Genomic DNA, 24,549 nt, shown 5'->3' with positions numbered 1-24,549 from the left:
CGGCATGTGGGATCTTAGTTTTCTGACCACGGATCAAACCTGTGCCCCCTGCAGTGGAAGCGTGAGTCCTAATCACTGGACCTCCAGGGAAGTTCCCACAAGCAACGTTTTTTAATTGTAGTCGCAGCTGTAATGAAAAGTAAATCCTTTATACTATTCAGAGTGTTGAAATAATTTGTACATATATGTTAAATTGTGTGTGTGTGTGTGTGTACATAACATATACATAACATTTACCCTCCCTATCAGAAAGTTACCTTAACAACGGAAGCTGATGCTTTGCATTAGCAGTTAGGACCCTCTATGATAACTCTAAATTCTATATCCTTCTGGCTGGATTCCAAGCTGGGTAATCCTGTTCCCCTAAATCTTGAAGGTAGTTTCAATCAGATGTCACATGCTTCTTTACTTTCCGTCATGTACAGCTGTGTAGCGTTGAGCATTTTATTTCTGAGTGTGTTGCAGTAATCCCTTTGTTTGGTTTGTCTTTTCATAAGTTGCTTAGAAAATATTACAAAGCTTGTTGGAATCTTCAAGATGAAAGGTTATGAAACCATGAATGTCAATGTCAGAACCCATTTAAGAGGATTATGTTTATCGCTGATAGGTTTAGCTTTTGTTGAAACCATAATTACTGTTTATATAAAAGCCCTAATTCATCGTCAGTTTGTCAATAAGCAAACATACTTTTGTTGTCATCAGAATGTATAAAATTTTCATCTTTGCTTATTTTTGTCATGGTCAGGTAAATAATAACTTTTCTCCCTACATGGATTTAATGTTTATGGGTAAATGATAAGGGCTTTTGAGTCAGAAATCCTTATTCAGATGATTCAGATACTGCCCACTGTAGCCTCCAGGAAGTACCTGAAGTAGAAGTGGAAACCATTCTCAAAGGAGGGGTTTCCTATGCACCACCAGAGTTTACTTGGTAGAAGGTACAGGTGGACCTTCTATAGGTTAAAATCAATTCTCCCTAGCATCTTTCCCCTGTACAGTTCTCTTCTGTCAGAGGAGCAAATTAAAATCTCAATCCTAGTAATCTGCCCTGAAGAATCACCTCCATACAAATGAAATAACATATTAGCAGGTTTTTTATGGTGGCATTATTTGTAATAGCAAACCATTGGAAATCTCTTAAATAATCATCTATTGGGGGCTTGAATAAAAATAAACTACCTGTGAATAAATATAAATACGAACACATTTAAAAGGAAGTATAAAGCAGGCATAAAAATGCAGGTCTTTGTGAACTGATATGCAGTGATATACAGGATATATTATATATTTTGTTAAGTACAAAATCAACATGTAGTATAACATATTTATTATGCTGCTTTTTGTGAAAGAAAAGAATGATATACACCTGTATACTCACATACACCCCTACCCTTAATCTAGGTCTGAATCCTAGCTCTAGTATAGTTCTTATATAACCCTTACTAAGTCTCTGGCATTCTCGTCCATAAATTGAAGTGGCTGAAATACAAAATAATTCAAAAATTATTTGTGGTTTAAAATTATGTACTAAATATTTTGAAGAGTTTCCTGGTTAGTATATATGCAACCTAGAACTAAGAAAAAGTACAGACAGGATTTTATCTTCAGTATTCTTAGAGCACAAAGATAATAGGAAAAACTAATTTCCTTTAATGATATGTAAAACAAAGTATTCCAAAAACATTTTTTATATATGTCAAATAAAGAAATTGATTTTCTATTGTTGAATATGGGAAATCATCCTAAGACCTAGGGTTTTATTTTTCTTTTTTCCTCCCAAAACATCATATAAGAATGACTAGAATTTAAGAAGTCTGCAAATTTAAAGTTTCACATCACTAGTACATTTTAAAAGTCATCTATTCTTCCTTTATAAGGTAAAGCCTATGGAATACAGGGGAGAAAAAATCACACTGTTTGGAAGGAATTCTTTGGTGATTAGAACTGTTATCCAAACTTCACTCCAGTGTAAAAGAAGCTTAAGATCTATCAGGAATAAGACAAGTCTACAACTTCAAAGGACGGCATGCAAACCTGAATACCAAGTAAAATGCACAATTGGAAGGAATGACCTTGGGAGAATAAAGAAATACCCGATTTATCTGTCATTGTGGGTCAAGACAAGAAATGCAACAAGACACTCCTTTCAAAGTCCCAGAAGAGTTCCTTCCCAAATAATTGATATCACACAACAAAATATGTTTTGCTATAATTGCTGCAATAATGTGAGCGATAACTATAGCATAAATAAATATGCATCTATTCAATATTTTAGGTTTAAAACATTTTTGTATGTAGAGCTATTTTTTAAAGTGCATTACTTATTCCTTACTTGTAGCAGAATATTTTCTAAGTGATTTAAAATCATCTTATTCAAATATTATAAGTTAATTAGATAGGCAATATTACCGTTATTTTACAGATGAGTAAATTGAGTTTTATGGAATTGAAGTAATTTCCAAAGGTCAGACAGGTAGTAAATAGCACAGCCAAAATTCAGAGTTCATGACTCCAAAACCCAAGTACTTTGATAAGATTTATTACGCTGAACACATGTATAGCATAATACATCATTGTATACCACAAAGAAATAGTCATTTTCTAAAAATCATTAGGGAAGGATGTGTTTCCTGTTCAAGAGGAAAATTTTTATTTTTAATAATAAAGTATAGCTCACTCTCCTAGTTGTGTGGGTGTGTATCAGGAATATTAACTCATTTTTCTAAAATGAAATAATTTATTGAGAATAACTAATTAAAAGTAAAACCTTAGCAAAATTATATAGATGTAAATTACACATTAACCCAAACATACTCTACATACAGAAACTTAAAGAGGTAATAAATTTTTTTTTGTATAAACACCTAGTTTCTTTGCATTAAAGATCAGATAATAATGGCCAGTTAATAGTCATCTGTATAAGTGTCTCTTGTTTTGGTTCTTTTTAAGTTCAGGTTCGTCTTCTCTGTGCTATATGGAATCTTCTTTAACTACCCACCTCTTCCCTCAGATACCAATGTCTTTTAGAATCCTTTGATATAGATGCGAACAGTCCCTAATCTTTACATTTACAGAAGTCCACATTTGCCTTTTAATCTCAGTATTGCTCTCTCGCAATATAGTCTTTGTAAAGCTGGTTGTCTAGCTTAGAATAAATTTTATTTGTCCAGCTATTCTCTGTGACCTAAATGTTTGTCACTTTTCTATTTTCTTTCTGTGCTCTGCATTTTCTATCATCCTTCAAAGAGAATGGTATTATCCTGTTTCATCTAAAAGGATGGTCATCTGTGTTTTAGGACATGAGCTGAAAACAAATGCATAATGTAATGGTCCTCTGAGAAAACTTGCACATCTCCTTATACCTTACCACACATGTCCAGAGCAGCTCCAGGTGTTGGTTGCCATCCCTCATTATTAAAGAACTAATGTATCATGTACCTCCTAAAATGGTGATGCCCACTAGAGTCACAGAGTGTGAGTTAGCATTAGGGGTGGTGCTCTAGTGCAGTGTAAGGAAAGGACCCTGAAATAACTGACATTTATGAGTAACTGATTCATTAGAAATCATTTAAAGAATCAATATTCAATTAAATCCATGAAATCTCTAGACTCTAAGGAAGCGCTGCCCAATAGAGCTTCTTGTGATGATAAATGTCCTGTAGTCTACTCTGTTCATCTGGTAGACAGTAACCACTTGTGGATTCATGCATGACTAAAGTGACTGAAGAATTTTTAATATTATTTAATTTTAATTAATTAAAATGTAAATAACCACATATGGCTATTGGCTATGTTATTGGACAGTGCAACAATAAGGGATCTTACAAGTTGCTTCAATTAACTTTCAATTTCAAGGATTGAAATCCTCTGAAGGATTCTCAATTATAGATATGTATGAGGTTATTAAAAATCTTTATTAGATATGATATTTATTCATTTTCTTACAATTACCACAGAGGTGGCCGTTGTACTTTTTCAATGATATAAGAAATATTTTTTTCAACTCGTATTACCAAATATGTGTTCCATGAGATATTTAGTTTTGAATAAATGTCAGTGAAACTTTTCCTTCTAAAACACATTGTAATTTTTACACGTAAAAAAAAAACACTTTTTATATTTTTGTTAATGGCATATGAAAACAGAAAATAAATTCACAAAACAAATCAATTTGAAATAATAAATATTGATATATGCATTAATGCACTTTGTTATTAGCTACGCTATAGTTGTATGCAATTGCTATCACTGAAATTTAATGTCTCTTGTCTTATATTCTTAGGAATTATACTTATGATAATAGTCAAAGTATATTATATAGAGATCATATGCATCACGCAGATTAATTTTTCATGACTCGATGAATAAAAAAAGAGAGTTGCCAAAGTGAGAGACAAACATTTGGACCTTAAATTGCATTTTCAAAGGAAATGTCAATTATATCAACATTTTTCTCTGTAGAAATGTGATACTAATTGATAGATTGACAGGCATCAGAGGTAGGGGAACCAAACACAACCATTATTATCATAAAATTCTTTAAAGACAATGGTTTAGGAGGGTTTAATGGGGCTGTTAATATGTTCTACCTGTTGCTCCCTCTCTGAGCCAATTTGTAAGATCCCATCCACTGGGAAGTTGAGATCTGCAGTTTCTTTCTACTAGCCCAAGGGTAAGGCGAAGAAACAAAAATAAAGTCACAAGGTAGATGGCTTTTAAATAGAGCAGGTCCACGGGCCCAGGAGAACGTGGACCCAAGTCTGTCGTCACTAAGCAGGTAACTCATTCCTCCTTTTTGGGGAAAATTGACTAAGCAATAGGTACAAGGCCAGGGACAATTACACTAAAGACATCCTTGGACACAGGAATAAAAGGATGTTACGGGTTAAATTGTGTCCCCCCCCCCCCAATATGTTGAAGTCCTAACTCCTAGTACCTCAGAATTTAACCTTATTTGGAAAGAGAATCTTTACAGAGGTAATCAAGTTAAAGTGTGGTCATTAGGGTGGGCCCTAATCGAATGTGACTGGGTCCTTATAAAAATGGGAAATCTGAACACAGAAATAGACATACACAGAGGGAAGACTACGTGAAAAGACAGAATGCCACATGAAGATTCACGTTACGCTGCCACAAACCAAGGAATCTCTGGGGCTGCCAGGAGCTGGAAGGGGCAAGGAAGGATCCTTCCCTAGCACCTTCAGAGGGAGCACGGCACTGCCTACACCTTGATAGTGGATTTCTAGCCTCTTGAACTGTGAGACAATGAATTATTTGTTACACAGAAGTCCACAAAAACTAATAAAGAGGTCAAAGAGAACTTCCCTAGGACCAAAGTAAAAAATCATACTTTTTGATTAGTAAACAAAACATGACCTAAGCTGTTCAAGGTGCAAACATTAAAGACTTTTGGCAGCACCTCAATCAAACACATATTTCAAATAAATTTCACTCTGTATTACTTTGATCCTTCCCTTTGCTGTCATGTTTTTATGAAGCTTGAAAAAGGTCTTAATGGATGTAGTCTGCTCTCTTGCTTATCCATGACTTAACCGCTATGATTACATGTTTACCCTTGGAAGTGCTCAAAGCGGTTAGCCTACCAGGATGACAGAGACTAACTCATGCTATGCTTGGGGTATTTCAGGTGCAGAATTATGCTATTCTAGCCTGAGGATAGTTTCTAGAGAGATGTTTAGCAGAACAAAAGATATGTCTTCTACTTATAATATCTCATCAAATCAAAGAACCAACATGTAGAAATGGAAGGAATGAAAGGAATTGTGGAGATTTTAGCAGCCATATTCTCTAGTATCTCATATTCTAAATTATATTCTCTTGCCCCCATGTGACTTTCTATTACTGAACAATTTCTTTAGCTCTCTTCACAGTTAAACTAAAAAGAATATTCGTCAGCACGTCCCCACCTTCAAACCTCCAATTACCATACAACCGAATACAATCTGGTCTATGCCACCACCATTCCATCTAATCTATTTGTCAAAATCACCAATTATTTCAATACTGTCAAGATTAGGTACTGGAGGATCTAGTTCCCAATTAAATTTCCAACCTCATTTCATTCCATCTTCTCTCTCACTCCTTCAAATCAAATACACTGGACTCCTCCTGTTTGTTTTCTCTAACATACCAAAACCTTTTCTTCTCTCTCTCTCTCTAGAATGGACATTACATGGAAGCTCTTTCTCAAACTTCAGATTCAGCTTATATTTCAGTCACCACAGCGAGTCCTTCCTAATCGCCATAGAAAAATGTAGACCTTTTTTTTTCCACCTTATTTATCATTGTTCTTTAACCAATTCCCTCAGTGTCTACCACAACCTGAAGTTATATTTTTGTTTTCTTATTAGTATTTTATGACTTCTATTATATTGTAACCCACACAAGTGCAGAACATATATTCTTCCTAAAAACAATATAACCTTAGTTCTAATTCCATTGGATGGTACATGATATAGTAATAAGTATTTAATAAATAAATGTACTTTTCTTCTAGCTGCCATTAATATATGTCAATTTCATCAACTGTCATCCCTGCGTTGCTTAATTACAAATTTTAGATTTACATGGGAGAGAGTTCTATCTAGTCTATTATCAATCTGCATGGTCAAAGGGGGCAATTCACATAAAGGGGATATGACCCTCCTTTAATGCGTTATTTTCTTCTGGGGAAGAGAGAAATGCTCCTAGCTACAATGCGTCCACAATGAGGATTTACAACATAGGACCAAATACACTTTGGACATTTTCTACAAGAAAAGATTAAATATAGGCAATGACTTACTGTTGCCTTTAAAAATGAGTATCTGATTGAACAGCACTTTTCTGAATATTAAGAACTATATGATGGATAGAAATAATAGCATTGCTGAAAAGATACTGTGTGTATATTTCAATTTAGAAGTGCAAAAAAAAAGGTGACTGCCTTCACTTTCTAAAGCTTTGTGTCCTATTGCTGGCTGTGCAGGTGGGATTCATGAGGGATGGAGAAAAATTACACATTGAATTTTACTAAGGAAAGGCCATGAAAGAACGTAACTGAGAGCAAACAGGCTCAGCACACTGCTTAATAGGAAACAGAACAGAAGCGCTTTCTGTTTGCAGGTTCCCTGTAGCTAACGGGGTTGGAGTTTCTGTCTTTTCCCTGGTGCCACCACCACTACACACACAGACTCATGTCTAAGTTTATGAGCACACATGTGCCACATTATGAGGGACTCAGAGCATCTGCTTCCATTCTTTTTCCTCTAAATCACTCCCTCCATTCATCAGCTGGAAGGATTTTTCTGGCTTTCTCTAAGCTGGCGGATATTCCATTACACATCATATCCTGTAGTTTAATGATGACATAAATACATGTATAGCCACAGACAGAGGTAGAGGCATAAGCATGGTTCTAGGTGTCAGTATGTAATCAGAAATGGTTTCATTTCAAATTCCTATTTTTGAAATAAAAAGCTTATATTCCCTGTTTCTATATCTGCAGTCCAATGTTCCCTAAGCCAGAGGGCATTTCTAGTTGAATACGGATACAATATGAAAATATGTATAAAATATACATGAATATACTTAAAATATTTAGCTTTTTAATAAATATGCATATTGTCATTTAGAAATAAATTATAAAATTAAAGTTGATTTTTAGCTTTGAACATTTTTTCTTTAAAATAAAATAGCTTTTAAAATGTGTTTGTTCTATTGCAAGGTAAATAAAAAATATGAATTGATTATTCTTTTTTTTTGGTTACAACGCACACATCTGTTAGACCATATTTTGGTTACTTACATAAATCCATTTCTCATTGTAACTTATTTATCCTCAGGGTATACTATCTACACATTTTGTTTTCAAACGTGTATCTTGATCAAACATTTTTTGCAAATGCTGCCTGCCCTATGATCAGACTAGAGGTATAAAAAACAACTCTAATATATACTTTCCCACATCTATACCTTTATTCTTCCCATTCCCTACATCCTGAATGGCCTATCCAGCAAGAGCAGTTCTAACACTTAACATAATCTAATAACCATTCATAGATCCTTCTGGCTAGAGGTTCTCTCTTCTTTCACTGAATTCTTTACTATGCTTTACCTTATTCATATGTTTCTTCATCTGCATGGCTTTGCAATATATTTAAATCCTACTCCCATCATTTCAGTAATAACATCTGACTGGAACAAATGGCTTCATGTCTTCCATAGTGCCCAGCAAAGAGTACATATGAAGTAAATGTTATATTTAATAAATTATACTCTTATTAAGGTATGTCTTTAAAAGTCATAATGCTTTTCCATTACATATTAATAGGGATAGGAATTATTTCAAATAACATCTTTAATTTATAATTAAATGCATATTATTGTTTCTAACCCTACAGTTATAAAATAGAATTTTGTAATATTTAGAGTTTAACTTACTAAAAAACAAATTAAGGGAAAGGAATTGTTGGGATAATTGAGTTTCCAATAGATAATTAAATATTAACTAAAGATATTTAATTTTTAGCAATTTTTAATAATATATGTATTAAACTATATGGATTCTAAATCACATTTGAAAATTAAAATTATTTACAAATACCTTGGGTTGCTTTATCTCATAGCATCTTCAAAAGCATTTTATATTTGATCTGAAATGGCAGCTGTCAAATGTAAAAATATGCTACCTGCCTTCTCTCTGTTGGAAATATTATGTATTAAAGAGAGAAACAGGAAAAAAAAAATCCAAAATCTATATTGAATTAACACCCGTGTGGAAGATTTTATCTAAGAGAAACTTAAGAAAGGGAGTAAAAGTGAGAGGTCAAATTCATAAACAAAAGACTTTTCCAAACCTAGAAGTTATAGTCGCTTTTAAGGTCAGTAAAGCGAGGATTTGACCTTGCCACCACTGCAGTTTAAGTTATATAATTACATTCTTCAAGTTGACATTTTCACCTTGGTGGGCATAATAAGGCCATGCAGATGCAGGTGAAAACCAGTAATTTCAGCATTCTGCTTCCTCTCACGTTGATGATAATAAGATATGGCAGTGGAGCATGCATGAGCCTCCATTTAATTGTCAGTACAGTCTTTCATTTAAACAACAAAATAGTTAGCAGTAAGCTTATAAGTGTGGAAAGCATGCAAAATAGAAACGTAAGTCTGTTCCCTTTAAAAACATCTCACGTAGAAAAGGCCAAGCATTTAAAATGTGTTTCTACTACCCTTTCAAGAAGTCAAAACCAATAGAAAATACATGACTAGAAAAGATAAGTGGACTTTTCTTTATAGAGAATGAAAAGTTTGCTAAACCATCTTTAAATGCATAAATCTTTAAATGTTGAATATATAGCATAGAAAAATGTGAGAAATCATTTAAACTTGAAATCTACTTGCACTACTTTATGCAGATTTGCCTTTTTTTTTTTTTTGCGGTACGCGGGCCCCTCACTGCTGTGGCCTCTCCCGTTGCGGAGCACAGGCTCCGGACGCGCAGGCTGAGCGGCCATGGCTTAAGGACCCAGCCGCTCCGCGGCATACAGGATCTTCCCGGACCGGGGCATGAACCCATGTCTCCTGCATCGGCAGGCGGACCCTCAACCACTGCACCACCAGGGAAGCCCCAGATTGCCTCTTAAACTCATAAATGTTTTTTTGACTAGAACTGGGCTTCATTTGTAGAACACCACGAGTAAAACAAGCCTTAAAAGATCAGCTACTGTCAACATTAAGAATATAATCATAGCTCTAAATGTTTTATTTTCAATGGATGGTATATTTCTTTTCCAAAATTCAAGAAGAATATAAAAAGATCTCCATTTAGAAGTCCCTGCACCATTTCCCATTTCTCCCACTTTCCAAAACTATAGATAACATTTTTTTTAATTACTTTCTCATTTAAACTTCAGGAAAATAGAAGAGCAAATTTATTCTGAAAATATTAAATATTTTTATATGTTCTACAACACTTTATGAAATCATATGGAAATCTGCATATGAACACACAAAAATAAATCAAAGCATTAGGAATGGAGGTTGCACTTAAAGGATCAAGATTTAATCAGTTTTTTTTTCCTGACTCTCCTCTTCGTCTCATTCTCTAACTAGTGGAAACCGCAAGTTTCTGTCTGGGGACCACTTCTCTTTCTATCTTACTCCCTATGTGATCTCATCTAAATACTGCTAACTCACATATCTCGATTGTCTGACAAGTTCCTCCTAATGAAAATTTCATAGCAGCGTATTTATCAACATATTTGAAACTTCCATGTTTCAAATTTTGATCTTCACTCTACTAGGCTGATTCTCCTCCAAACCAACGCCACGTCTAGCCTTACCCATTTCAGTTTGTACCAACTCAATTCTTCTTGTTACCTAGGCCCTCAGACCTTGTTGTTATCCTAGATGCCTCTCCTTCTCTCCTGCACCAAACCCTTTCCTGCTTTACTTGGCCCCTGTTATTTCTCTGACCTCATCTCCTCCTAAGCTCCCAACATTCAGCCATTCACTCTGCTCAGGCCACATGGGCTTCCTTTACTCCAAGCACATCCCCACCTCAAGGCAATGAGCACTGAAATCCCCTGTGCTTGGAATACTCCTTCCCCAGACATCTACGCAGTAAGCTATTTCACTTTGCTCACGTCTTCATTTAAATTCTGCAGGCTATCCTTATACATATATCCAGAATTTAACCATCCATCTGTCACTATCCTGGCCAAAGCCCCATTTACATCACACTTTGGTGTTATATAATACTCAAATTAGTACACTGTTTCTACCCCTGACTGTCTTTCATGAATTTTCAGATAGCAATTCCAGTGATTTTGTTAAGATGTAAATGAGATTAGAATATCAGAATAGAACTCAAAGTCTCTCTCCATGAATTATAAGACCCTGTATAACCTGGCCCTTGTGATTTGTTTCTCTGTGACTGTATCAACCTCCTTGTTTCTCAAATATCTCAGGTATGATCCCCTTCACTTCAGAGCATTTATGATTGCTATTTACTCTGTTTGAAATTTCTTCTCTCAGCTCCTTTGGGTCTTTATGTATTTAATTACATCTACATACATATAAATTCTGATGAGGAAAGAGTGTCTGATCCAGAGGACACCTGACCCCAGAGTCTTGCTGTCAAGGGGACCACGAATGATAGATGGGCTTCTAATTCTGCCCAAAAGCAGTTACCAGCTCGTGAGCAAGCTCGGAGGGAGGAGACCCCGTTACACAGGTGTCCTAACTCTGCTCAGAGGGCATCTGTGACCTCACTGAACTTTAGGGCTGAGAACTAAGGATGACAAAGTAAAGCAAGCCCATGGTCATTCTGTCTCCAACAGTGGAATGGATCCTCATCACAGCATAATTTTGTCTTTTTCTCAGCTCACTACAGTGTTTCCAGTACCATGAACAGTGTCTGTTAGTTGAAAGACATTCAATAAAAATTTATTGAATCAAGGATTTTACATAGAAATGTGTGTTTACATGTCTATGAGATGAAGCATATTTTATAATTAATCTGGAAAATTAACATTTTGCTTTTTTATAAACTTCTATAAAAATTATTCACCTGGATTTTGCTAAACCAGTAAGATAAAGTACAAAAGTCTGTTCTGAAAAATCCAGTTCTCACATCAAAAAGAAAAGGCAGATTTCTTTTAACATGCAAACCCATCAAAGGCTTATGTTATCCTAGTGCAGATTCAAAGGGCTTCAGAACTGAGCCATTGTTATTCTGTATATTTAATTAGCTTTATACTTAATACAAAATTTTCAAAAATTTTAGCTGAGAAATTTGTAAAATATTGCAAAAAATGCAAAACTATGTTTTTGTCTTTCCCTTAATCATTTATGAAAAATAGTCTAAACAATGACCTTTTGTTGTTTATTTCTTATGTCTTTACAGAAATGCTTTATGAAACACTGACAAAAATAAGAATTTTGAAAAGGTCAGTGACGTATAACAACATTTTTGTTGCATAATTAACAGAACTTTCTTTTTATGTCTTGATGGGCTATCTTGGCTGTTAGTTGGTAATAACAACATGCTGAGATTAGGAAACAGTCAAAAGGAAGTTATGTTCCAATATGAGACACAATTGATCATTTTGATCTGTCAACATAGTAACTGAGTTCATTAGATTTTGACAATTATTTTATGCTACTTAAATCGTAGCAGCTATTGAAATAGCAATGATTCTAGCATTAATTGAATAACAAATGACAAAATAAAAGTTTGCAAGTTTCTAGAACTATGTTGCACCGATATTTGTCATTTAGCAGCAGAGCCTCTCCAATTATATTTCTCTTCAAATTAAGCAATATCAATTCAAGAAAACCAGGACAAGATAAATACCTACAAACTGACACATGAACAGCAAAGTCACAGTCTGGAGACCTTAGAATGAATTCAGTATAGAGAATGATTATATAGTAGACAATGTTCAATAGATGAGCATGTAAAGATTAGGACACATGATACAAATGAACTTCTTTACAAAACAGAAACGACTCAGACATGGAAAACAAACTTATGCGTACCAAAGGGGAAGGTGGGGGAAGAATGAATTAGGAATTTGGGATTAACAGATATACACTTCTATATACAAAATAGATAAACAACAAGGACCTACTGTAGAGCACAGGGAACTATACTCAATATCTTGTAATAACCTATAACAGAAAAGAATCTGAAAAAGTATATATATATTAAATATATACATATAAAATGAAATCACTTTGCTTATTCCTGAAACATTGTAAATCAACTATACTTCAATAAAAATAAATTAATTAAAACATTAAAAAATCTTCATAAAAAACTAGGACATGTAACATAAAAATCCACCCTTTTGGCTTCTATTGAGAAAGGGTTTGAAAGCCAACCCCCCTTATTCTCTTATGGTGACAACTGGCTGGAGCTCCAGCCAATTTGGAGCTTCAATGTTCAGGTCACAGTAGCCCTCATCACGTTCCACTAATTTTGTTGACAGTGAAGATTACTGTCTTTTTTGCATTTCTCATCTCACTTGGTTTACTATATTCTTTGAGGAAGAGTAAAAAGAATATTTTATTCATATATTTATTGAAATAGATAACCAAATGAGACAAACATAGATACATTAAACCACAAGTTAAAATTTTAAATATAGTTTGAGAACTTTTGAGAGTTTATATGGAAATATGAACAATAACAACTTTAAAAAATATACAAACAGAATTGTGCTCCACCAAATACATTTATTTACATGTATAACTTACTGTCATTGTGAGAAATATTACAATTTCTAGAAAATAATTATGATTAAAATCTGTTTCACTAAAAAAGGATAAAAATTTCAATCAGATTTTTACAGACACATTTACTTGAAATGTAACACTGTAGTAAATTGTGATATATGTTCAGAATATTTGCTGGTCTCTTTTCCTGGCCTTCATTGCCAACAAGGTTACTCCCTAGTATTTCTCCCTCAGGTAAGAGTGTATGTCCCACTAGGATATAAGTCCAGGTTTATGGGACTGAACATTATAATTTAATGGCATTCTCTTAAGAAAAATAATACAACGTTATGCTACAAAATTAGAAACAAAATAAATATTTAATTAATATGAAAGAATAAACACAAATTTTAAATTTCAAAAAGTTTGATAATGCCATAGGCAACATAAAATCCAGAAAATATTTGTATTACCTGCCTAACATATCTCCATAATTTTTTCTTTTTTTTTTTTCTGGCTATGTACTACAAGTGTCTTCACTATTTCTGACAGTATATTATTTTCAAATCAGGAGATAAAGTCTATAATTTAAAAAATGAAATAACCTTAGACTCATATTTTCTTCATTTCCAAGTTCTAGAGAATGTTCTTTCAAAAAATAGAAAACAAAACAATTGATTTTATAATTAAATGATGTGAGCCCTACAATAGCACTTACTATTCAAGTAACGTTCAAGATTATAGTGCATAGAGGAGGAATCTAGAGAAAATACATAGGAGTCTCTTTAAGTTGAGAAGACAGAGGGTACAATTTTGAAAGAGGAAAGCTGGCATTTTCAGGACAGAGTACCAGAGTGGAGGGTACTCTGTAGTCATGAAGAAGAAATCTAAAAGAATGTTGCAGAAAGTTAATCTGTGCATGCCTAGGGTAAAACTCTAACATACTGAGAAAAAGAACTGTCAGGAAGGAATAAGCTAAATAATTCCCAGAGTTTACACAGGGCTAGAAGATACTCATATTTTGACCACACAGACTTGAGAGATTTCACTGAATGATGGAAGGATTCAATAGACACCACAGAAGATTCAGGCCATAGTAATAGGACTAAATTGTTCCTAGTGAAAACTCTGTTCTGGGTATACACTAACCAAACTTAAAAACAAGTCTCCAACGGATAAAGCTTAACTGAAAAATACTCAACGGCCTACAAAAGTAAACGTTGACCCTCTTTAAAGAAAGAGACAAAATCCAGGCACACGAAAACACAGTATTCACAATGTCAGGATCTAATTGTATATTACTACACATGCAAAGAAACAAGAAAATGACAGATGAGATCTTAAAAACAGCTACAATAAATATGCTCAAGGATATAAAGGAAAACATGAGCATAATGAGGAGAAAAATGAAACATATGCAAAAGAACCAAATGGATTTTTAGAGTCAAAAATTACACTGTCAGAGATGAAATCTTCATTAAATGAGATTAACATCAGATCAGTGAATTTGAAGACAGCAAAGACAGTTCAAAATGGAAACACTAAGGGGAAAAAATATACTAAAAATAAACAGAGCCTCAGTGACTTAACGGTCTCTGCATATGTCTGCTAATATGGAAAAAGCCCCCAAGTGTTGATTTTGGGGATACAAATAAATTTTGAGTTTTTTATAAATACAATATACACAAATAATGTGGATCAATTGTGTTAATAGTTATAAAAGGGGACATATATAATAATAAGGAGCAATTCAATAAGAAGATATGACAATCCTGAGTGTGCATGCACTTGATAACAAAGATTCAAATCACATAAAACAAAAATGGACAGAGCCAATAGGAGAAATAGACAAATCTAGTATTATGAATCATTGTTTAAACACTCCTCTCTTAGTAATTTATAGAATAATTAAATGGAATAAATAAGGAGATAAAAATCTTGAAGAAACCTACCCTTTAATTTGACCTAATCTCCATTTATGGAACAATGTATTTAATAACAATACAATTAATGTTTCTTAGCTACTTCTTTGATAATAATCAATGGCGTTTAGTTTTCCTGGAATTGAAAGGCAGTGGAAACCCAATGAAAACTAGAAGATGATGTTTATTGGAAAGTGACGTTTGTTGTTTGTAGACTCAGAAATACCTTCCTTAAAGTCATTATTTGGATATTGATATGAACCTCAGATGCATAAATGGATACACAGAATGCAACAGCCATGCAGAACCCTTTTCAGGATAAATGGCTTATAGAGTTATGTTCTAAACTGAAGTATTCATCTATAAAGGTAGGTTATTTTTCTTGAGATTAAAAAGAGAAAGGAACCATGAAAAGTCCACCCCCTCCCATAAACCAACAAAACCAATCCATCTTTCCTATAGTATGGTCTGCTTATTTATCTCAGCAGAACACCAATTAAAAATATTTCGATTAAAACACTTGAGAAATAGGGAGGGCAAAGCAATAAATAGGGAGAAAGAAGCAAGAAGGAGCTAATTTTTATGTACATTTTATCCGCATTACTGAATTCTACTTTGACAGCTATTCTACGTCTGCTAATTTAACATACTTGTTACAATCCCAGTAGTACCACAATTCTTTCTCTTGTGTGATGTGAAACATTTTTTACAAAAAAATTTGGAAGACTACATTACCTTCAATATCCCTTCTACCATTTTTGTGCTAATAAAAACCCTAGTGGGCTTCCCTGGTGGCGCAGTGGTTGAGAGTCCGCCTGCCGATGCAGGGGACACGGGTTCATGCCCCGGTGTGGGAAGATCCCACATGCCGTGGAGCGGCTGGGCCCGTGAGCCATGGCCGCTGAGCTTGCGCGTCCGGAGCCTGTGCTCCGCAACGGGAGAGGCCACAACAGTGAGAGGCCCGCGTATTGCAAAAACAAACAAACAAACAAACAAAAAACCCTAGTAGTTGGGTACCTGAAACCCCAGCTAAAGGCTACATTTCTCAGCTTCTCTGACAGATGTGTCATGACTAATCTCTATAACTACATTCTACTAATGGGATGTGAGAAATAGAAGATGCATGCAATTTCCTTTGTGCCTTAATGGGAATGAACATACACTCCTCTTCCTCCATATTCCCTTTTTCCCTTTGACTGAAGACATGATTAACCATGTGAATATTAGCAGCGCTTTAGGGAAGGTAGAACTACAAATTAAGAAGAGTTGGAGTACATCATGAATATCCCCTTATCACCACGGATTCCTTATCCTGGTCCTTGTTGGACAGAAAGAAAGGAAAATGCAATTTCTATCTTCTACAATTTTTGTAATTTTTTGTTGTTGTAGCAACAGACATAAACCTTAATAACAAATGACAAACTACATATTTTTAGCAAAATTCTCTGGAATGTTTTGCAATTTAAATTATTTGCATTAGCTTATAGGTTTTTGCTTTTCTTTTAAAATTATTTTCTTTCTCAGTTATACAATTAATTATTTTAAAACTTAAAAATGTGAGTGGAAAGATTTAAAAATTAAGCCTTAAAGATTATTTTACTCTCTACCTCCACTAAGCTATGCTCTATTTAAATTTTGTATAATCTTCCAGAATTTTAATGCATTTGAGTAAATTTATAAATACTAATTTAAATAGAAAAAGACTAACAACGTAGAACTATAATTTCTTATGCGTAATCTATACTCACTTAAAATTGGTTTTAGAAAAATTGTTGTTTAAATTGATTATTTGGATTTTCAAATGGATAAATAATTTTCATTTAAGTCTTTTTAACAGATGCTTATATTTTTACCACTTATTGTGTATTGCAGCAAACAGTTTTGTACTTACATACATCTTTGGAGAAAGTACAAGTATTGTTGTAGAATAAATTCCTAAAAGTTCAATGGACACATTTTAAATGTTGATGGACATTAGCCAAAAACCATGGATAACTGCATTTATCCAAAATTTCAGACTTTGATACAAAAGTGTCCATTTCCCACTTATACTATCCAGTCAAAACTATAAGATCACTTCATCTTTCCAGTGTCTTTGACATAATGACCTTTTAATTTTTCCCCATTTCAATTTCATGCTCCTTATATTACTCTAGCTTTATAGAATATTTGATTTTTATTGAGTCTAAATCAATTTTTTTTTTTTTTTTTTTTTTGCCGTATGCGGGCCTCTCACTGCTGTGGCCTCTCCCGCTGCGGAGCACAGGCTCTGGACACGCAGGCTCAGCGGCCATGGCTCACGGGCCCAGCCGCTCCACGGCATGTGGGATCTTCCCGGACCAGGGCACGAACCCGTGTCCCCTGCATCGGCAGGCAGACTCTCAACCACTGCGCCACCAGGGAAGCCCCTAAATCAAATTTTTAAATAAACTTAAAATATATATTTTTACATAAATTTTCATTTTCTTTTTGAGGTCAGAAAAACTCAAGCATTAGTATCTGATTCTTTTGCCTTTCCAAAATACTGGTAGAACTTCAACTTTATAGCATCTTCTGTATATTGTTCTATTTATTTTCTATTCTTACTGTATCAAAGTAATTTGTGATTTTCTAGAAAATCATCCATTTTGAATTTATTGCCATAGATATGCATATCATTTTATGATTATTTTAGTACTTTCATTATGAATGATTATATAGTATTTTTCCTAAATCTGATTATGTTCAGTATTTTGTTTTTAATTTTCAAACTTGATTCTTGAAAGTCATTACTTGAAAATTTAAAGGTATTTTTAAAGAATTAGCTTACTGGGCTTCCCTGGTGGCGCAGTGGTTGAGAGTGTGCCTGCCGATGCAGGGGACACGGGTTAGTGCCCCGGTCCGGGAAGATCCCACATGCCGCGGAGCGGCTGGGCCCGTGAGCCATGGCCGCTGAGCCTGCGCATCCGGAGCCTGTGCTCCGCAACGAGAGAGGCCACAACAGTGAGAGGCCCGCGTACCGAAAAAAAAAAAAAGACAGTTGCATGGCTTTCTCCAAATAGTTTCATTTTACTCCGAAGTACTCTACTTCTTAAGATATTCACCGACCATTTTTTTCTTTTTTTCAATTGCAACACTACTCTTCCTTATTCTCTTTTCTATTCAATTTCTACAAAACAATTATTGCTATCTAATTATCATAAAGCAATCATCACTCTCCAAAATGTAAACTCCATGAGGGCAGAGTTTTTCTTTCTTTATTCAAAGCTGTTTCCCAAAGCCCAGAAGAGTGCGTGGCATACAGTAGGCACTCCAAAAACATCTGCTGAATAAATGATTTTGCTGAATAATTATTTCCTGGTTCCTTAATTTAAATTTCACCAACAAAATGCTAAATTTGTTGTTGCTAATCATTTACTAGTAACAGTTCATTTATTCTGATTGTTTATTAAAATTATTGAAGACATTGTATTTCCTCTAGAAACAGACTTAACATTTTCCCTTAGGTTTTCTTATGAAATGTTTTCCATTTTAGTACTACTTCCTGGACAATTTGACATTGTAGTTCTGATTTTCCCTTTGGTAATATTTCCTAATTTCCATAAAGTAATTTATAATTTGTTTCAGTTAAATGGTTATTTAGGAAAAACTCTCTGATTTTTTATGAAAATAATTTCTGTGGCAAGTTTATTATTACTATTACTGTTATTATAGCATAATTTTATCAGAATCACAATCAATATATAAGTATATAGCCTGTAACTTGCTATTTGGGGTAATTTATTAATGATTTCTTCTTGGCAAGTATATGATTTTTATAAATGGTCCACAAACACAAAAAAAATAATTATTCCCAGGAGGGTTAAATAAATTATGCATATACATGTCTCTAAATTTCTTGTCTATTTTCATTCTGTTTTGTCATACAACCTGAAAGATGTATAAACATTTTTTTCACTGTAATTGTCTGATCATGTTCATGTAGCTTGAAGTTTAAATTAAATCCTCTATTTCTAGAAGTTTGCTGTACAACCTTAGGTGCCATAGATACTATGTGCATTCCATCTTCTTCCTTAACAATTTTTTAACCTCCACATCTTTTCCAGCTTGGTTTTATTTAGTGTTTTTGTCCATGAAATCTATATTGTATTTTTGTGACTCAGTTTTATTTTTGTTAAATTTTCTCAGTGTTCGTTCATTTGTTTGTTTTTAACATAACTTCTCTTTTCAATATTTTTCCCTCATTTTCCTTCTTATGAACAATATAGAGTTTGCATTTTCACCAATCTGAGGATCTCATTCTTTCTATAGAGAGATAGACGTAGAGGAGTGCTACCTGCACATTTAATGAAGTAATTGAGATACAGAGCTAATTATTTTGTTTTAATTTATGTTTTTATCTACTTTTAATTTTTCTATCATTCTCATTCTTTACTTTTCTTACTTTTACTGACTATACTGGCTACTTTCTCAAAATAGAATTTTGAAACATATTTCAGCTTATATGTTTGAAGAGTCCTAGGATGTTTCACTTCTCACGAAGGAAATGGGCATTAATCATCTGTTGCAGCTTCAGAGTTATTCAAATTATCAACAGCAGTGGCGTGGAATAAAGTACAGATAGAGGAAAAAGCCTTTAGCGGTCAAGGATCTGTGGCTCTTAGTTGTTATTGGTTAAACAGAGATTATATGGATAGAACTGTCAGATGACTTCTTTTGATTACAACCATGAAAGTACATGAAGAAAAGGTAATATGAAAAGATAAATTGCAGGCTATGAACTTCTGACTCCAAAACACAAATAAAACTTAAGAAGCCTTCTATGACATATTTCAAGGAGTCCCTTGACTCCTATAGTCAAGGGATCAAATCCAGGACCTGACAATCACTGTGAAGTTAAAATGCTAACACCTCCAGGTCTTTCACTCTAAGGTAAATGCCCTAGTAATAAAGGAGAATTATTATGGGAATATTTGGAATTACACATTAGGATAAGAACTCTGCATCCCTTTTAACCTGCCTTGCCAGTGGAAGCAGTTCATACTACCTCTTTTGAACAGGTTAGCTTTCTTCCATATAAAAAGCTTTTTATTGCTTTACCAAGTTCATTTCCCTCTCAAGGGGATTCAGATACTCATATAGATCCAAACCTACTCTTGATATTGTTTCTAGTCTCGTAGCAAAAGTCCCAGCATTCAGCAGAATATCCCAACATAAAATAGAGAAGTACAAGGTCAACACTGGGAGTGGATAGCCTCAACAGAGAAATACTTATGGAACTTATTAATATGTATCAGTGGGAGTCTGGGGAGCTTGTATTGGAATGATTTCTAAGAGTATTAGACAAAGAAGGAGAAAATACAATCTTGATTTGGGCTACATATATTGACATGGGATTCAGGATTTAATATATGGGCTCATGTACAAGAGAATAGTAAATAATCTGCTAGGTTGGCTAATTATAATCTGACTTAAAAGTTGCCCAGAATCAATGGCATATTTTGATGTAAGCTATATGAAAGAAACTGAAGGCTCAAGAATGCAGGAAGTCTTGACTACACTATTATATTCAGTCTGATCAGCCACTCCTAACCACACCTTTTGGGGGGACGTGGAAAACACACCTTTTGCCAAGTCATTAATATATTAATTATTGAGTGAATGAATGAACATATGCCTTTTGAAAAGCTGTGATGGGAGTTTACAATTTAGGAGAAATATTACTGCGGGGGAGACTAAAATGGGATTTATTTCCATAATATCAGCGAGAATATTGCAAGCCCAAAGTGGCAGAGGACAGGTGGTAATATTAATAATCAGAAAGAAAGTGAGCATAATAACCTCAGTAAAATGGAATTATAAGCAAAGGGTTTGACCAGCAGGGATTTGTGGTGAGACTGAAAAATAATTTCCATTCAGCTGACAGCTAAACTCTTATATTCTCTCTTGAACAGAAAAAAATTTAAACATATAAATAGTATCAAACAAGATTACTCCATGACTATGATAAAGAAAGACAAAAAACAATATCATACCATGATCTTATCTGAAAATGGACAATTACCACTACATTACACAGCCACAAAGTAACCAATCATCTCCTTTTTTCCTCTAACATGATTAGCTACTGCTTCTTTTCCAGTAAAAAACTCTTAATCTGCTTTGGTTCCTCCTACTTCCTAGACAAAAATTAATAAGATAACCTGTCAATCAATTGTCCTGTGCTCAACTCATTGTTACCAAGATGCTCCATATTTCTTCTGGGATGTTCGCCTTTGCTACAGTGAGGTAATGAACCACATTTGTTTAATTATAGGCATGTTCCTAGTGGTCTTTGATCCCAGGGCTTTATCAGGTAGAGTTTCCAACAAAATTCTGTTGGGATACTTAACACAGATGATGAGACCCCTCAACCTAGCAATAGTAAACAATTGACAACAGTTGAAGATAAGTAAATTTTACTGAATTAGTACATCTCAGAGCATATTAGGTAGAACAGCTTTAAGGAAACCTACTGTATGTTTTTTCCTGTTAAAAATAGATTGGACATTAATCCAGTTCCACAAATGGCAAAAAGGCAAATCAACAGAATTAATCATAACCTTGAGACAGTCTTTAGGGATAGACTGTAGCGATGATTTTTTTGTGGCCCTTTCCACTCTTTGGTTGCTAGCTTACTAACAGAACATTGCTGGTATGTAAACAAACAATAGGCTTGCAGATTGCTTCACTACATGAATTTCAGCATTTGGCCGAACAATAGTAAGAGACTTTATATTAATTTTTTAAATACAGTTCCAAATAAAATAAGGGCAGTAAAAATAAAGTAGCTTAACGGATCTGCTTTTGGATCCCCTCCCTTAAGTTGCAACAAATAACAAACAACAGAAGTCTTCAAAGGAAAACTTGCTGACATTATTAATAAAAAGGCCAAAGGAAAATTCATTGACTCATTCTACCTAGGTAAAAAATAAAGTAATAGAAGTTCCTAATCCTGAGAGAATCTGAATGAATTCCAAGCAGGACTGTAGTACCAGTGATTCTGGTACAGTGATTCTCTTACAACGACGAATAACTTTCCTACCATTCTTTGTACCACTTCCTCTGAGTCATAAGAACACTTCAGGTGGTAGACATTAAAGTGCCCTAAAACTCTTGCCTCAAAAAGTGTGTAACTGTAACTCTTGGCCCTCTCACTCACCAACATAAGTTCCTTCTCTGTAACAACACTCTAGAAAACGTAATAGGAAGAAACTTCAATGGAAATATGACAATGAAATCAAAGTTCTTCACAGACTCTTTCTAGAAATACACGAGGACTCTTCCACACATGAATCATTGGTACATCAACTGGACCCAAACAGAAAGGACTTACCCTACTGTAGAAGATTTCATAAAAAAGGGGGATTTATAATGTTTTCCATTAGATCTTTAGCACTCTTATGTGGCCTATCAAAAAGCTTCATAGGGCTTCCCTGGTGGCACAGTGGTTGAGAGTCCGCCTGCCGATGCAGGGGACACGGGTTCGTGTCCGGGTCCAGGAAGATCCCACCTGCCGCGGAGCGGCTGGGCCCATGAGCCATGGCCGCTGGGCCTGCGCGTCCGGAGCCTGTGCTCCGCAACAGGAGAGGCCACAACAGTGAGAGGCCCACGTACAGCAAAAAAAAAAAAAACAGCTTCATAGGTTTCTGAGATATAAACAAGCTTCAAATCTTTCACATTTTGGTGGGTCCTAACCCAAATACAACTCTGTCTTCAGTAATTCCCATGGCCACACACTGTTGGTGGACTTAGTTTTCACTTAGATCCATACAATCAGTTTTGTTTGCCTTCTCATAAGAGAATCAACAATATTCTTGGGCTGAAATGCCTCTAGGTTTTACTGAAACCATCCTTTATTCTATCAATTCCCTAATCAAGATCTAAGAATTTAATGTTCTCTTATGACTCTTTTTTTTTTTTTTTTTTTAACATCTTTATTGGGGTATTATTACTTTACAATGGTGTGTTAGTTTCTGCTTTATAACAAAGTGAATCAGTTATACATATACATATGTTCCCATATCTCTTCCCTCTTGCGTCTCCCTCCCTCCCACCCTCCCTATCCCACCCCTCCAGGCTGTCACAAAGCACCGAGCCAATATCCCTGTGCCATGCGGCTGCTTCCCACTAGCTATCTACCTTACTACGTTTGTTAGTGTGTATATGTCCATGACTCTCTCTCGCCCCGTCACAGCTCACCCTTCCCCCTCCCCATAACCTCAAGTCCGTTCTCTAGGAGGTCTGCGTCTTTATTCCTGCCTTACCCCTAGGTTCTTCATGACATTTTTTTTTCTTAAATTCCATATATATGTGTTAGCATACTGTATTTGTCTTTTTCTTTCTGACTTACTTCACTGTGTATGACAGACTCTAGGTCTATCCACCTCATTACAAATAGCTCAATTCTTATGACTCTTTAATATGATACATAAATGACCCATTGCTAACCTCAAAAAATGAACAAGTTCTATTACTGACTTTTTGTTAAATACCTTATCTCAGAAAGGAAGACTCAAAAGAGAAATTGAAATTCCACTAGAAAAAAATTCACTGTTTGAAACATAGTATATCCCCAAAAGAAATATAATATACAATCCTAAAAGATTATAAGCTCTTCAAAATTTTCCTAGGTCAATGACCCAAAATTAATTTTGTAGATGCCTAAGACTGGCTGACCATTGCAGATTTTGAGTGCCAAATTTTCTGAGGTCACAACCTTTTTATATAACCTCAACAATTTTTCTGTTAAAGAACTTCAACTCTAGGAAAATAAAGAAAAAAGATTTGTTTCCTAAAGAAGGCTCTACAACTCATGGCATATATAACATTTTGTTCCTAAAAGGAAACAACAAACAAAAATAATCTCTAAAACAAAATTATCTTTAACAATAATTATGGAATGATAATTATAATAGTGCAGAAAAATGTAGACAGTGATAATCTTCTTATGCATAAGTTTATATACATAATAATGCCAGTAAAATTATGAAAATATGAACAATATGAAAAGTATTCTGACAAGGATAAAAGTAATAATTACAATTTTTTGCAAAGGGTGGAAGACATATCTATATATTGGTCTGTTGCAGTAATGCATAGAAATTTAATTTTTTTTTTCTTTTTCTTTTTTTTTTTTTTGCGGTACACGGGCCTCTCACTGTTGTGGCCTCTCCCGTTGCGGAGCACAGGCTCCGGACGCACAGGCTCGGCAGCCATGGCTCACGGGCCCAGCCGCTCCGCGGCACATGGGATCCTCCCGGACCGGGGCACAAACCCGTGTCCCCTGCATCGGCAGGCGGACTCTCAACCACTGTGCCACCAGGGAGGCCCGGAATTTAGTATTTTTTTTATAACTTCTACAAATTTGTAAATGGCACTTTCAAAA

The 24,549-nt window shown here is 34.7% G+C and overlaps 2 long non-coding RNA genes across 3 annotated transcripts in view; one reads left to right on the top strand and one right to left on the bottom strand.

Moving 5' to 3' along the window:
- The window catches only part of LOC117199559 (uncharacterized), a 255,906-nt gene extending 248,312 nt beyond the window's left edge, over positions 1–7,594 (top strand). Inside the window, exon 5 of the long non-coding RNA XR_004480805.2 lies at positions 1,878–7,594. This is a non-coding gene — a long non-coding RNA (uncharacterized LOC117199559). The remainder of the gene's footprint in view (positions 1–1,877) is intronic.
- Positions 1–24,549, bottom strand: part of LOC125964191 (uncharacterized) — a 94,093-nt gene that overhangs the window by 60,766 nt on the left and 8,778 nt on the right. The window lies entirely within an intron of this gene.

Source organism: Orcinus orca, chromosome 4 (assembly GCF_937001465.1).
Source record: "Orcinus orca chromosome 4, mOrcOrc1.1, whole genome shotgun sequence".
In the NCBI taxonomy this organism is placed as follows: domain Eukaryota; kingdom Metazoa; phylum Chordata; class Mammalia; order Artiodactyla; family Delphinidae; genus Orcinus; species Orcinus orca.
This window is presented reverse-complemented; position numbering and strand designations above follow the sequence as displayed.